This window comes from Leucoraja erinacea, chromosome 1, assembly GCF_028641065.1.
Source record: "Leucoraja erinacea ecotype New England chromosome 1, Leri_hhj_1, whole genome shotgun sequence".
Taxonomy (NCBI): domain Eukaryota; kingdom Metazoa; phylum Chordata; class Chondrichthyes; order Rajiformes; family Rajidae; genus Leucoraja; species Leucoraja erinaceus.
Window position 1 is genome coordinate 139,206,096 of NC_073377.1, and position 14,595 is coordinate 139,220,690.

A 14,595-nucleotide genomic window follows, 5' to 3' on the forward strand; every position below is an offset into this window, starting at 1 on the left:
CATGGTGGCACAGCAGTAGAGTTGTTATCTTCCTAAATTGCCTTCCTAATTGTTTGCTAAAGCTGCACATTAGCTTTAAGTGATTTTATGTACGAGAACACATGGTCCCTCTTAAACACTGATACCATTTAATTGAAGATAGACACAAAAACCTGTAGTGACTCAGCGGGACAAGCAGCATCTCTAGGTGAATTTTCGGGTTGAGACCCTTCTTCAGACTCACTCAGATTCAGTCTTCAGTCTCTAGTCTGACCCGAAACATCACCCATTCCTTCTCTCTGGAGATGCTGCCTGTCCTGTTGAGTTACTCCAGCTTTTTGTGTCTATCTTTGGTTTAAACCAGCATCTGCAGTTCCATCCAACACAATACATTTCAATTTACCACTATTTAAAGCTGTTCAAACGATTCCACCTTTCCATTTTGTCGCCAAATACATCGCCTCCAAATACATCCAACCTCCCGTCCCTTTCTGCTGGTTACTGATTCAATGAGCTCGAAGTTTAATGTCTCATTAGTTCTGAAGATTAGCTCCATTAATCATTAACGTGGATTGTTTTCATGTAAAAGGTGGCGAGTGTGTGGAATTTTGAAAGTGTATCCCAGAGAGCATTCCGAGTTAATAGTCCCTGGCCCCTGCTAGAGGCAGTACTGGACCTAAGCTTAGGGAATGCAGCTAAACAGTAATTGAAGTTTTAATAGAAGAGCATCTTGGAAATTGTTTCAGAGTAAGTATGGAAAGGGATGAGGATAGAGTTACCAACTGTGCCGTATTAGCCGGGACATCCCGTATATTGGGCTAAATTGGTTTGTCCCATACGGGACCGCCCTTGTCCCGTATTTGACTGCTACTACTCGGGTCGAGGGGACTGTCGGGTCGTAGTGCCGTGTCCGGCCCCGCCTCACCCGTCCCGACGTAGTGCAGCCCATGGAGTGCAGCAGCAGTGCCTCGCCCGTGGCCCTATCGGTCGGTAGCCCGGCCAGCTGTTCGACCTTCGGACCTTCGCTTACCGCCGACACCACCACCACCTCTCCTTCTCATGGCCGATCATCGGTTCTTGAGTTGGATGGGGCGCCAGACTTTGTGCGCAATGTCGCGCGGGCTGGGACAAAACTCCTCAGCTGGCTGCAGGCTGGGCTTTGTGTGCAGTCCAGCACCCGGGCCAACTCGTCATTCACCCAGCCACGGCCGAGTCGGTCAACAAATTGCCATCCAGAATTTTGTAATATTTTAATTTTTACTAGAAGCAAGAATTTGTCCCTTATTTTGACCTTTTGTCCCTTATTTGGGAGTGAGAACGTTGGCAACCCTAGATGAGGATGATGTGGAACACAAGATCCTAAATCGAGGGAAGGCCATTAATGATTTGGATTTGAATGATGGAGGTATTAGTGGCACAAATTAATGTTGTTGATAATGGGGAGAGTAATTGCATTAAGCTACATATGCAGGATCCTTGTCTAGGTAAGAACTGCAGATGCTGGTTTACACCGAAGATAGATACAAAATGCTGGAGGCTGGGCTGCACTCACACAGGCAGCATCTTTGGTGACATTTCAGGTCGAGACCCTTCTTCAAACTGATAAGTGTGAGATGACACATTTTGGGGGAACGTCAAACAATGTTATGACCTAATGGTTGGTGGTAAGGGATACTGAGGAACAAAGGGAGCTTGATGTACAAGTCTAAGTACTCCTCAAGGTTACAGCACAGTTAGGTAGGATAGTGCTAGGTAGGATAGTGCTTTAGGCTTATGGGATGCTTGCTTTCACTGGCCAGGTCATAGAATATAAGATCAGGGAAGTTAAAGTATAACTTTATAACACACTGGTCTATGGGCCTGCCCAACTAAGGTGATTTTTCAGGCGACTGCCGGCGACTGTCAAGTCATAGCCGATCGCTGAAAAACCGACAACTGGAACTACTGGAACTGACGACTGGAACTACGACTGGAACGGCGACTGTCAGAGTGGAACACACACACATCACTTCCTTCACCAGCCCGTTATGCAGGTGGGGACAGGGCAAGCAGGGGGAGCACTGTCTGAGTGAAATTCACACGGTGCAAAGCCAATGTGATACAGACACACACCGCGATGAACAGGAAGGTTGGTGCTGTAATTAAGATGGTGAAAGCACAGTGTATGGGAAGGGTCATGTAAGTTCTTAAATATATGGGGGGGGGGTGGGGAAAGGGGGGAGAAGGGGGGGAGAGAAAACTTTTAAGAAGCCAGAGATACACGGCTGTGAAGCTCGGCGGATATTAACGTAACCGGTCAGTTATCCTTGGTTCTGAAAACTACTGTTTATGTTTTTTTTCCCAATGAGCCAATGAAATTCAACGGTCAGCACCGGCGCCAATCTATGACTCCTGGTGACCCACTACCACTGCACCTACCTCACGTGAATTCTCACGACTCCCCATGGCGTCAAAATTCTGGTCGCCGCTAATTTTTCCACATGTTGAAAAATTAGCGGCGAGCAGAATGAAGCCGCGACTAGTTACGAGAATGCAGGAACTACTCACCACCATGCAGGGGACACCCCGGCAACCTCCAACAAACATGTGGCGACCTTGTGGCAACCTCATAGTCTCCTGTAGTCGGCTAAAAAGTTGCGTAAGTGGGACAGGCCCATTAGAATTGTGTGCTTTTCTGGTCAATGGGCAATAGAAAAGACACAAGAGGACACAACTGTTCGGGTCAGGTAGAATCTCTGGAAAACATGGATCGATGACATTTCAGGCCGCGTCTGAAAAAGGGTCCCAACCCATAATGTCACCAATCTGTGTTCTTCAAAGATGCTGCCTGACCTTCTGAGTTACTCCAGCACTTTGGGCCTTTTCTGTAAACCAGCATCTGTAGTTCCTTGTGTGTACAATAGGAAATACATAATTGCCTTAGAGAGTGTGCAGAGGTGATTCACGAGGATGTCGGCACGGGACTGTCATATGTTGATAGATTGGAGCGGCTGGGCTTGTATACTCTGAAATTTAGAAGGATGAAAGGATATCTTATTGAAACATATGATTATTAAGGGTTTGGACATGCTAGAGGCAGGAAACATGGTCCCAATGTTGGGGGAGTCCAGAACCAGGGGCCACAGTTTAAGAATAAGGGGTAAGCCGTTTAGAATGGAGATGAGGAAACACTTTTTCACACGAAAAGTTGTGAGTGTGTGGAATTCTCCGCCACAGAGTGCGGTGGAGGCTTGTTCTCAAGATGCTTTCAAGAGAGAGTTAGATAGGGCTCTTAGGGATAGCGGAATTAAGGGATATGGAGAGAAGGCAGGAACTGGGGGATAGAAACTGATTGGGGAGTGATCAGCCATGTCATATGATGATCATGGCGGATCCCCTGGCTCGAATTTCTCCTGGGCCGAATGGCCATACTCCTGCACCTATTATCTCTTTGGTCTTGTCTTCTTCATTTTCATTTTTAATTTACCTTCTGAGAGCATATGATGGGATCTGTTGAGAGAAAAAATTGGTAGCCAGCATTTGTGTTTAGTAGAAATTTTGAGCAACGGGTGGGCAGCATCTGTATTGACATCATCCCAGTCGAGGGATATATCATGTGATGATAAATCAACGTTTCAGAACAAGGCATTTCATCTAGCTTCAAAATGTCATATTCATAGTCATACAGCACGTAAACAGGCCCTCCAGGGAGCCTTATGCGGCCCAGCTTGCCCATGCCGACCAAGCTGCCCCATCTTTCCATCCCAGCTGCCCGTGTTTGGTCCATATCCCTCTAAACCAAAATGGTAATCTCTAGTTCCAGCATTCCTTCTGCAGCAGGCTTAGAAGCTTGCAAGGTCTGCCCCACAATCATTAGTTTGGTTGATTGTCGATTCAAGTCAAGAGTGTTTTATTGTTAAACTACACAAAGTGGAACCCGTTGGCCCCATGTTCACACGGGAGGGTTGGACCCCCAATGCAATATTCCACCTCTCCACCAATTCCAATATTGGTGGCCAGTGGGGGTGCTGGGGGGGGGGTTCCAGAGCGCTAGCATGGGTGTTGTGGGCCGATGGGACTAGTTTCCAGAGAGCTAGTATGAAAATTGTGGGCCGAATGGATTCTTGGGCTGGCAGCTCAGTGACTCACGCCTGGTGGGCTGGCAGCTCAGTCACACAGGCCTGGTGGGCTGGCAGCTGTCAGTGACGGTGGGCTGGCAGCTCAGTCACTCAGGGCTGGTGGGCTGGCAGTTCACTCACGGATATTCCTTGAAATTCATTTTCGAGCAGAGTGCAGGCCACCAAATTCAATTCCACAGCATTTCAAGCAGAGTGCAGGCCACCATATTCAATTCCACAGCATTTCAAGTGAAACGCAGGCCAGCGCATTTAATTTCACAGCATTTCAAGCGGAGTGCAGGCCAGCGCATTCAATTTCACAGCATTTCAAGCGGAGTGCAGGCCAGCGCATTCAATTTCACAGCATTTCAAGCGGAGTGCAGGCCAGCGCATTCAATTTCACAGCATTTCAAGCAGAGTGCAGGCCAGCGCATTCAATTTCACAGCATTTCAAGCAGAGTGCAGGCCAGTGCATTCAATTTCACAACATTTCAGGCAGAGTGCAGGCCAGCGCATTCAATTTCACAGCATTTCAAGCAGAGTGCAGACCACCATATTCAATTTCACAGCATTTCAAGCAGTGTGCAGACCACCATATTCAATTTCACAACATTTAAAGCAGTGCAGGTCAGTGCGTTAAATTTCACAGCATTTCCAGCAGAGTGCAGGCCACCAAATTGCCAAACAACTCATTGCATTGTCATTAAGGGCTAACAAATCATTTATTGCAAGTGCATTGCAGACTCACAGTTCAGTTGATTCAAGGCTTAGAATAACAGTTGTGGCCTCTCCCTTGCGATTTTCCAGAGTGACTGATTCGCATCCAGGGATCCGGGGTTTTATAGTCCTGCCCCCTCAGAAGGTGTGTGATTGTGATTGACAGGCGAGAGGACCAATCAGCTGATCTCAAGATTTTTTAAGCACTCATAACTTTTTTATTTTTCATCGATTGAAAAAATCCTCGGGGCTGCCTCAGATTGTGAGTAAAATGGGCAAAAATCATAGCGATAGAGGGTAGCGTTTTTTCTAAAATCAATATACAGCACAGACAGGAAGTGGTCAAGATGAGACTCTTAGTTATATAGCTGTCCCGGATGGCACAATTAAATTCTTACTTGCTGCAGCAGAACAGAATGTGTGAATATGTAAACATAACACATAACGGGGGAAGAGAAAAAAAAGAAAAAGTTCAATAAAAGTTCACTATTCTACTCCCTACAATACCATGCAACTGTCTTATAAATGGTGTTCTAGATCTGCCTCAATTACCTCCTCCTGCAGCTCATTCCAAATACCCACCAACCTGTGTGTGAAAATGGTGGCCGTAGATTCCGATTAAATCTTTCCCCTCTTACCTTAAACCAATCTTCCCTGGCTCTTGATTCCCTTATTTTGGTTAAAAGACTCCATGCTTCTACCCTATCTATTCCCCTCATAATCTTACACACCTCTATAAGATCACCCCTCATCCTATGCTCCATGGAATAGAGTCCTAAACTGTCCAACCTCTCCCCAAAGCTCAGGCCTCAAGTCCTGGCAATTTCCTTGTAAATCTTCTCAAAACTGAATGCATTAGTTGGAAAGTAATAGATTCTTAAGTTCTGGGAGTTTGCCCTCGACTCATACTCGCAGCATGGTTGGCACGAGGTCGTAGGAGGTCTTCGTAACTCTCCTTCATGAGCGAGAGTGGTCTCCGCGTACTCGAGGTCTCAGCTAGGGAGCGGCATTTTTTTCAAGATGTTAAAAAATGCCCGCGAGTAAAAAAAGGTCGCCATGGAAAAAATCTAGACTTTTTTTACTCGTAGGTTTAGTCGTAGTAGGTCGTAGTAGGTCAGCATGTTAGTTGTAGGTAACAGAGGGTAGTCAAAGGTAGTCGTAGATAGTCTTCATCATAGCCGAAGGGAGGTCGAAAGAGATCGAAGGAGGTCGTCTTCACTCTCCACTATTCGGTGTCCAATTTTCCTGAAGTTAGTCATAGCTAGTCGAAGTTGGTCGAAGGAGGTTTTTTTTCATTATCATTTCAAATGACATTTCATTGTCATTTTTTCAAACTCTTCTAAACTCTCCAATTAGGTCGCCCAAGTGGGACAGCCCCTTTATCCCTCTATTCCCAGAGTGCCCCACATGCCTGTCCAAAAACACCTCTGCATCCCAGCCGACTCACCTCTCCCTATAACTCAACCTTCTAGTCCTGGCAACATCCTCCGTAATCTTCTGTGCACCCTTTCCAGCTTGACAATATCTTTCCTATAACAACATGACCTCCCAATGTCTTAAACACCAAGATCATCCCTCATCCTCCTGCACTCCGAGAGTAGATTGCATCTGCCTCCACCACCACCCCTGGCAGTGTGTTCCAGGCACCCACCAACTCGTTTCCCAATACTAGGTCCAGTATGGTCGCTCCTCGAGTCAAACTTTCCACATACTGCTTAAGGAAACCTTCTTGTGTACACCTAACAAATTCTGCCATTTAATCCCCTTGCCCTGAGTAAATCCCAGTCAATATTGGGGAAGTTAAAATCACCCACTGCAGCAACACTGTGGTTCTTGCATCCTTCCGATAATTGGTTATACATCTGATCATCTATCTCCCGCTGGCTATTGTGTGGCCTATAATATAATCCCATGAGAGTAATTGCTCCTTTCTTAGATTTGTGCTCAGACCACAGTGCCTCAGTGAATGCGCCCTCCAGTATGTCCTCTCTGAGAACTACCATGACATTCTGCCCGATTAGCAAAACAACTCCCCCACCTCTTTTACCCCAATCTCTATCTCGCCTGAAACATCAAAACCCAGGCACGTTGAGCTGCCATTCATGTCCCTCTCACAGCCAAGTTTCTGTAAGGGCCACAACATCATAATGTCAAGCGCTGGTCCAGGATTTAAAAACATATGCAATGAAGTAAACACACTTCTGCCCTTCATTATCCCCATGTACGCGAACCTCTCCCTGCCTGTCCTTCCTTGAAGACTTACTTGTCATAACCTCCACTTTCTCATTAGCCCATCCATTTGTAGACCTGTTACTCTGGTTCCCACCCCCTGCCATTCCAGTTTAAATCTTCTTGAGCAGCACTAACAAATCTCCCTGCAAGGATATTAGTGGCTCTCCAATTAGGTTAATTGGCTTGGTTTGTAGGTTAATTGGCTTGGTATAAATGTAAAATTGTCCCTAGTGTGTGTAGAGTAGTATTAATGTGCGGGGATTGCTGGTCGGTGCGGATTTGGCCTGTTTCCACGTTGTATCTTTAATTAAACTAAAACTAAATAGCTGGAGTGTCTGCAAGAGTCAGGACTCCCCAGTCCCGGGAGTGGAGGTGAATTCTTGGAGGGGAGGATGCTCGTCAAACTGCAGGGACTATCAATCTTGGACAATACAGCTCACCCACTCCATGAAACACTGGTCAACCTGAGGAGTACCTTCAACAACAAACTGGTTCCACCAAGATGCAGCACAGAACGCCACAGGAGATCCTCCTTCCTGTGGCTATCAAACTGTACAACTCCGCCCCCTTCTGTCGTGGGGTAGACTGACTTCCCTCCCCCTCCCCTCCCCGTATCTTTACACATACCCAATCCTGGACTTCCCACTCATCACTTTATTTCATGTTTCATGTATCTTGTGCTGTTTTATGACTGTTGGCAGACCAATTTCCCTCCTGGGATAAATAAAGTTCTATCGTATTGTATTGCATTGCCTCGTATCTCTACTCTGTGGTGAATTAATCTTTTGGTATCATTACTTGGGACTGAACCTTGCAAGTGATTAATTTCTGCAATAAAGTTGTCTCCTCTGACATCATCCACTAATGACGGCAACAACATGCGTGTTGATTATTCAACTGCTCAACGTAGAAACAAGTGGTAGCAAATCTTCAGGTTTTTAAATCTCTTGCTAATCAATTCACAAACTGTTGATGTAACTTTCTAACTATTTGTTCAAAACAACTTGAAAATCAAACTCACGAGGAGCGCATGAAAGCAGCTAGCTTTTGTGATAATCACCACTGTACATAGTTGATTGTCAAGTTGATATGAAGAAGGACAAACGCCCTGCTGCCATATTTCTGTAACGTTATGGGCCTGACCCACTTAGGCGACTGCAGGAGACTATGCAGTCGCCACATGTTCGCGGGTGGTTGCCGGGGAGTCGCCTTCATGGTCGTGAGGAGTTCCCACATTCTGGGAACTAGTCGCGGCCTCATTTTGGTCGCCGCGAATTTTTCAACATGTTGAAAAATTAGCGGCGACTAGAATGAAGCCGCCATGGAGAGTAGCGAGAATTCTCATGCCGTAGGTGGGTCGCCAGGAGGTCGAAGGTTCTCGTAGGTTATAGCCGGCGTTGACCGGTGAATTTCATTGGCTCATTGGGAAAAAAAATGTAAGCAGTAGTTTTCAGAACCAAGGATAAAGGTAATGTTAATGTCCGCCGAGCTTCACAACCGTCTATCTCTGGCTTCTTAAAAGTTGTCTCCACTCCTTCTCCCTCTCTCTCCCCCCCTCACCTTTAAAGGACTTAACGTACACTGTGCTTTTACTGTCTAAATTACAGCGCCAACCTTCCTGTTTATCGCGGTGTGTGCCTGTATCACATTGGCTTTGCACTGTGTGTGTGTGTGTGTGTGTGTGTGTGTGTGTGTGTGTGTGTGTGTGTGTGTGTATGTATGTGTGTGTGTGTGTGTGTGTGAGACTGCTGGCAACGTGTCAGTTTTTGGCAGTCGGAAAATCACCTGAGTGGGACAGGCCCATTATAGTTTTTGCTTTGAATACTCCAGAGACTCTGGGCTCTGGGTAATAAACGGTGTACAGTTGGGTTATTTTCTATAATCACAGTAGCAGGCACGTCAACATGCAGATAGACACAAAATGCTGGAGTAACTCAGCTGGACAGGCAGCATCTTGGGATAGAAAGGGTGATGTTTGAGTCTGAAGAAAGATCTCGACCCGAGACGTCATCTATTCCTTCTCTCCAGAGATGCTGCCTGCCCCACTGAGTTACTCCAGCATTTTGTGTCTACCTTCAGTTTAAAACAGCATCTGCAGTTTCTTAATACACAACTCAACATGCAGCCTCCATGTGTCCACCAGGGGACGTTCTATGCTACACAAAATGTCCCCAATACAACAACTGCAGGTAGAAACTAAAATTAATGTGGGCTGAGATTAACTAACCAAAAACTCATACAATAATAATGACTACAATGTAATTAGTAACCAGTTAATAATAATAATAGCAACAATATATTGTATAGTATTATTATACCACCTGAGGAACGACATTCTTGCCATAGAGGGAGTACAGAGAAGGTTCACCAGACTGATTCCTGGGATGTCAGGACTTTCATATGAAGAAAGACTGGATACTCGGCTTGTACTCGCTAGAATTTAGAAGATTGAGGGGGGATCTTATAGAAACTTACAACATTCTTAAAGGGTTGGACAAGCTAGATGCAGGAAGATTGTTCCCGATGTTGGGGAAGTCCAGAACAAAGGGTCACAGTTTAAGGATAAGGGGGAAATCTTTTAGGACTGAGATGAGGAAACATTTTTCACACAGAGAGTGGTGAATCTGTGGAATTCTCTGCCACAGAAGGTAGTTGAGGCCAGTTCATTGGCTATATTTAAGAGTTAGATGGCTAAAGGGATCAGGGGGTATGGAGAGAAGGCAGGTACAGGATACTGAATTGGATGATCAGCCATGATCATATTGAATGGCGGTGCAGGCTCGAAGGGCCGAACGGCCTACTCCTGCACCTATTTTCTATGTTTCTATACCTTAAAAAAAAGAAATGCAATAAACGGAGATGTTTTTCGGCATGTTGGAAAATTGAAGAAGGGTTTAAAAACAACTGTCTTGTAGCAGAGGGGATATGTACTTCCACAAAATTGACTGGGAAGGGACTTAGATGGGTGAAATTTGTAAAAGGGAATTTAAAAAGAGTTTTTTGAAGCATTGCGTCGAGTCCTATTCAGGGTTTCTACAGGTAGACTGAAGTAAGTATCCTGACTGGTTGAGTGAATATATTGTGCCTACTGCCATATAAAATACTAGGTGCTGGAATACTTCAGCAGGTCAGGAAGCATCTCTGGAAGACATGGTCCATCACGGTGGCGCAGCGGTAGAGTTGCTGCCTTACAGCGCTTGCAGTGCCGGAGACCCGAGTTCGATCCCGACTACGGGTGCTGTCTGTACGGAGTCTGTACATTCTTCCCGTGACCTGCGTCGGTTTTCCCCCAGATCTTCGGTTTCCTCCCACACTCCAAAGATGTGCAGGTTTGCAGGTTAATTGGCTTGGTAGATGTAAAAATTGTTCCTAGTGGGTTAATACATAGTGTTAATGTGCGGGGATCGCTGGTCGGCACGGACCCAGTGGGCCGAAGGGCCAGTTTCCGTGCTGTTTCTCGAAACTAAACAAAAAGGTGATGTTTCAGATCAGAACAACACCATGTACTCTTAAGTTATACCTTTTCAAATAGACGATGGAAAATGGAAAATAGAACAGAACCGGATAGGAACAGGCTCTTCGACCCACCATGCCAAACATGATGCAGATCTAAATTAATCCCGGCTGCTGCATTGGTCTGTATGACGCTATTCCCTTTCAGTTCACATGTGTGTCTAAATGCTTCTTCATCATTGATATTGCTTCTGTTTCCATCATGTCCCCTGGCAGAGCGTTCCAGCCAACTACCCCTCTCAATGTAAAATATACATCTCCTTTACACCGTGTAGAAAGGAACTGCAGAAGCTGGTTTACACTGAAGATAGACCCAAAAAGCTGGAGTAACTCAGCGGGACAGGCAGCATCTCCAGAGAGAAGAAATGGGTGACATTTCAGGTCTCGACCTTTCTGAAGAGACCCTGTCGAGGGATCTCGCCCTGAAACGTCACCCATTCCTTCTCTCCAGAGATGCTGCCTGGAGAGTTACTCCAGCTATTTGTGTCTATCTCCTTTACCCTTCTACCCTCTCACCTTAAGATAATACCCTCAGAGAACAAGGCATGGTTACTAAGTTTGCATAGAAGACAAGATTAATAAGTTTGCAGATAATGCTAGAGTGGATGGTATCGCAGATAGTGAAGATGGATATAGATGGTCAGCATGAACTTGTTTGGAAAATTGTGACCCACAAATTTGATTGAGCCCTTTTTATCAATTTCAATTTCAATGAACTTTGTTTTTCCGTTAGGAACTTTGGTTTCTGCAGCCATACAGCCAAAAGGAACAATTTTACAAGACACACAACCAACTCAATTCACACAGGCATCCATCACAGTGAATCTCCTCCTCACTGTGATGGAAGGCAAAGTCTTGTCTCTCCCCTGCTCTCCATCCACTCCCGATGTCAAAGCCCCCGGCAGGCGACGGCAAGTCCCGCGGCCGTTAAAGCCGCGCCGGGCGAAGTCAGGCCCCGCTCCGGGTCGTCTTGAATCCCGCAACTCGGGCGGGAGAAGCTGCTGCCGCAGGATCTCCAGTAAGCGGTCTCCCACCAGGGACCCACAAGGTCCCGATGTCACAGTCCACAGGCCTGCAGCTGGAGCCTCAGAAGGTCCGAAGTCTGGCCGCTGCCGCACGCCACCACAGCTGCCCACGCTCCGAAGCCGGCCAGCCCCACGATGGCAAGTCCGCAAGCTCCGCAACTGGAGCCCTCAGGTCGTTCCGGCTGGAGGCCGCCGCTCCACGGTGCTAGGCCCCAACGACAACGGAGACCCGACAGGGAAAAGGTTCGGTCTGCCATACAGGGAAGAGATGTAAAAGTTTCCCCCACCCCCCGTCCCCTACATACACACAGTTAAAAACAAGATATAAACCACAGTAAACTACACATTGAACGGGCCAAAGTCCTGGCTAAAGTCTACCAACCTGCTCTCATCATTTCTGTAGGCCATCTCTTCAAAAAATTCAATCAAACTGGTGTGACGGGTTTCCGAGTACAAAACCTTGCTGACTATCCCTAGTCAGCCCTTGCCTTTCCAAAAGCAAATACATCCTGTCTCTCAGAATCCCTTCCATTAACTTTCCCATTACTGATGCAAGGCTCACCAGCCTGTGGTTCCTTAATATGCCCTTTCAGTCCTTCTTACATGAAGGCACAGTATTAGCCACCCCCCAGTCTTCTGGTCCCTCCCATGGCTAAGGATGATACGAAAATCTGCTAGGGCTCCATCAATTTCTTCCTTCACTTTCCACAATATCCTAGGAAACATATGGTCATACACAGATTGAATTCAAGGGGAAATGTGCCATAAAAAACGTTTTGCTCTATTTTGAACTCATACTGTGGAAAAGTATCCAGAGTATCCAAAAGTATGCCAACTTTCTCACTCCCAAATAAGGGACAAACGATCAAAATAAGGGGCAAATTCTCAACGGCAATTTGTTGACCGACTCGTCCGGTGAATGATGAGTTGGCCCGGGTGTTGGACTCCACACAAAGCCCAGCCGGCGGGCCAGCTGAGGAGTTTTGACCCGCGCAAATTCTGGTGTCGGTGGTAAGCGAAGGTCCAAAGGTCGGACAGCTGGCTGGGCTGCCGACCGACGGGGCCACGGGCGAGGCGCTGCTGCTGCACTCCACGGGCTGCACTACGTTGGAACAGGTGAGGCGGGGCCGGACGTGGCGCTCCGATCCGACATCCTCTCAACCCGAGTTGTAGCAGTCAAATACAGGACAGAGGCGGTCCCAAACCGTATGGGACAAACCAATTTAGCCCAATATACGGGATGTCCCTGGTAATACAGGACAGTTGGCAACCCAATGTGGACTTGAGATTTACTGTGGCCTATATCACTGTTTGAGTGGTCTACATTATTTTTGCATTTAAAAGCTAGACTTTTGCTATAGGAAGCGTGGCAGAGTGCATGCCCCAATCACCATTAATAGTGGCAAAGTGTAAATGGTTAAAAAATTCAAGTTCCTTAGCATAAGTATTACCGACAGCCTGTCTTGGACTAACCACATTGAAGCTATGCCTAAAAAATGCATACCTCTACTTCCTCGGGAGGCTAGGGAAATTTAGCATGTCTGCAACAAGTCTTACCAACTCTACAGGTGCACTGTAGAAAGCATATCATCAGGTTGTATTACAAGTTGGTTTGGGACCAAGACCATGAGAAATTGCAGAGTTGTAGATGTATCACAATCCTTCACATAGATCAGACTCCCCATCATCGACTCCATCTACACTTCCCAATGCCTTGGGGAAAGTGGCTAATATAATCAAGGACATTTTCCATACCAGTTATTCCTTCTTCTCCCTACTCCCCTTGGGCAAAAAGCTTCAAAAGCTTGAAAGCACACACTTACCAGACCCAGGTTCAGCTTCTTCCCCTCGGTTATCAGACTTCTGAATGGTCCTTCCATGACTAGGTTTAGTCCTGATTGTCCAACATACCTCATGTGGACGTTCTCTGCAATCGTTCTGCTACAATACTAATAAACTAATCCCGCATTCTGGTTCTTTTCTCTTTCTGGTGTACTTGTATATGGGTTGATTGTATTTATGTGTGGTATTATCTGATCAGATAGCACACAAACAAGAGATTTGCACTGTGTTTCAATATCCACGACAATAATAAACTCAAAATTAATTTTTTTAGTCCAATAAAAAATTTCTATGTTGATAAAAAAGTGGAAGGACTAAATGCCTGTTAAGGGCCTGCCCCATTTACACGACCTTTACAGGCGACTGCCGCACACGTCACACATAACATGTTGAAAATTCAGCAGCGGCCAGAAAGACGCTACGACTCTTTGGAGACCTCTCATGACCATAGGCTGAATGGTCATGAGAGGTCTCCTATGGTCGTGAGAGGTTTCCAAAGAGTCGTAGCGTCTTTCTGTTCGCCGCTGATCTGTTCGCCGCTGATCTGTTTGGCGACCCTTTTGCAGATAAAGAGAATGATAGTCACAAAACTGTAAGAAACTCTGCAAATTATATACGTTTATTGGTATTGAAGCCTCTGACACATTGTTCACTCTATGGCTTTAGACTGTGGAGATACAACGTGGAAACAGGCCCTTCAGCTCGCTGAATCTGCGCCGACCATCTATCTTCCCGTACACTAGCACTGCCCTACACACTAGAGACAATTTACAATTTTACCAAATTGCCAATTAACCTACAAATCTGCATGTCTTTGGAGTGTGGGAGGAAACCTGGGCACCCAGAGAAAACCAACGCGGTCACAAACTCCATAAGACAGCACCCGTTGTCAGGATTGAATCTGGGTCTCTGGCGCTGTGAGGCCATCTCTACCTCTGCGCCACTCCAAATGAGTTTATTGAACCTTATTCACAAGTTCTAGGAGATTTAGGCCATTCTGCCCATCGAGTCTACTCCGCCGTTCAATCATGGCTGATCTCTGCCTTCTAATCCTAATTTCTTGACTTTTCCCCCATAACCCTTGATACCCATTCTAATCAAGTCTATCTCTGCCTTAAAAATATCCATTGACTTGGCCTACACAGTCCTCTGTGGCAATCAGTTCCACAGATTAACTGTCTAAAGAAGTT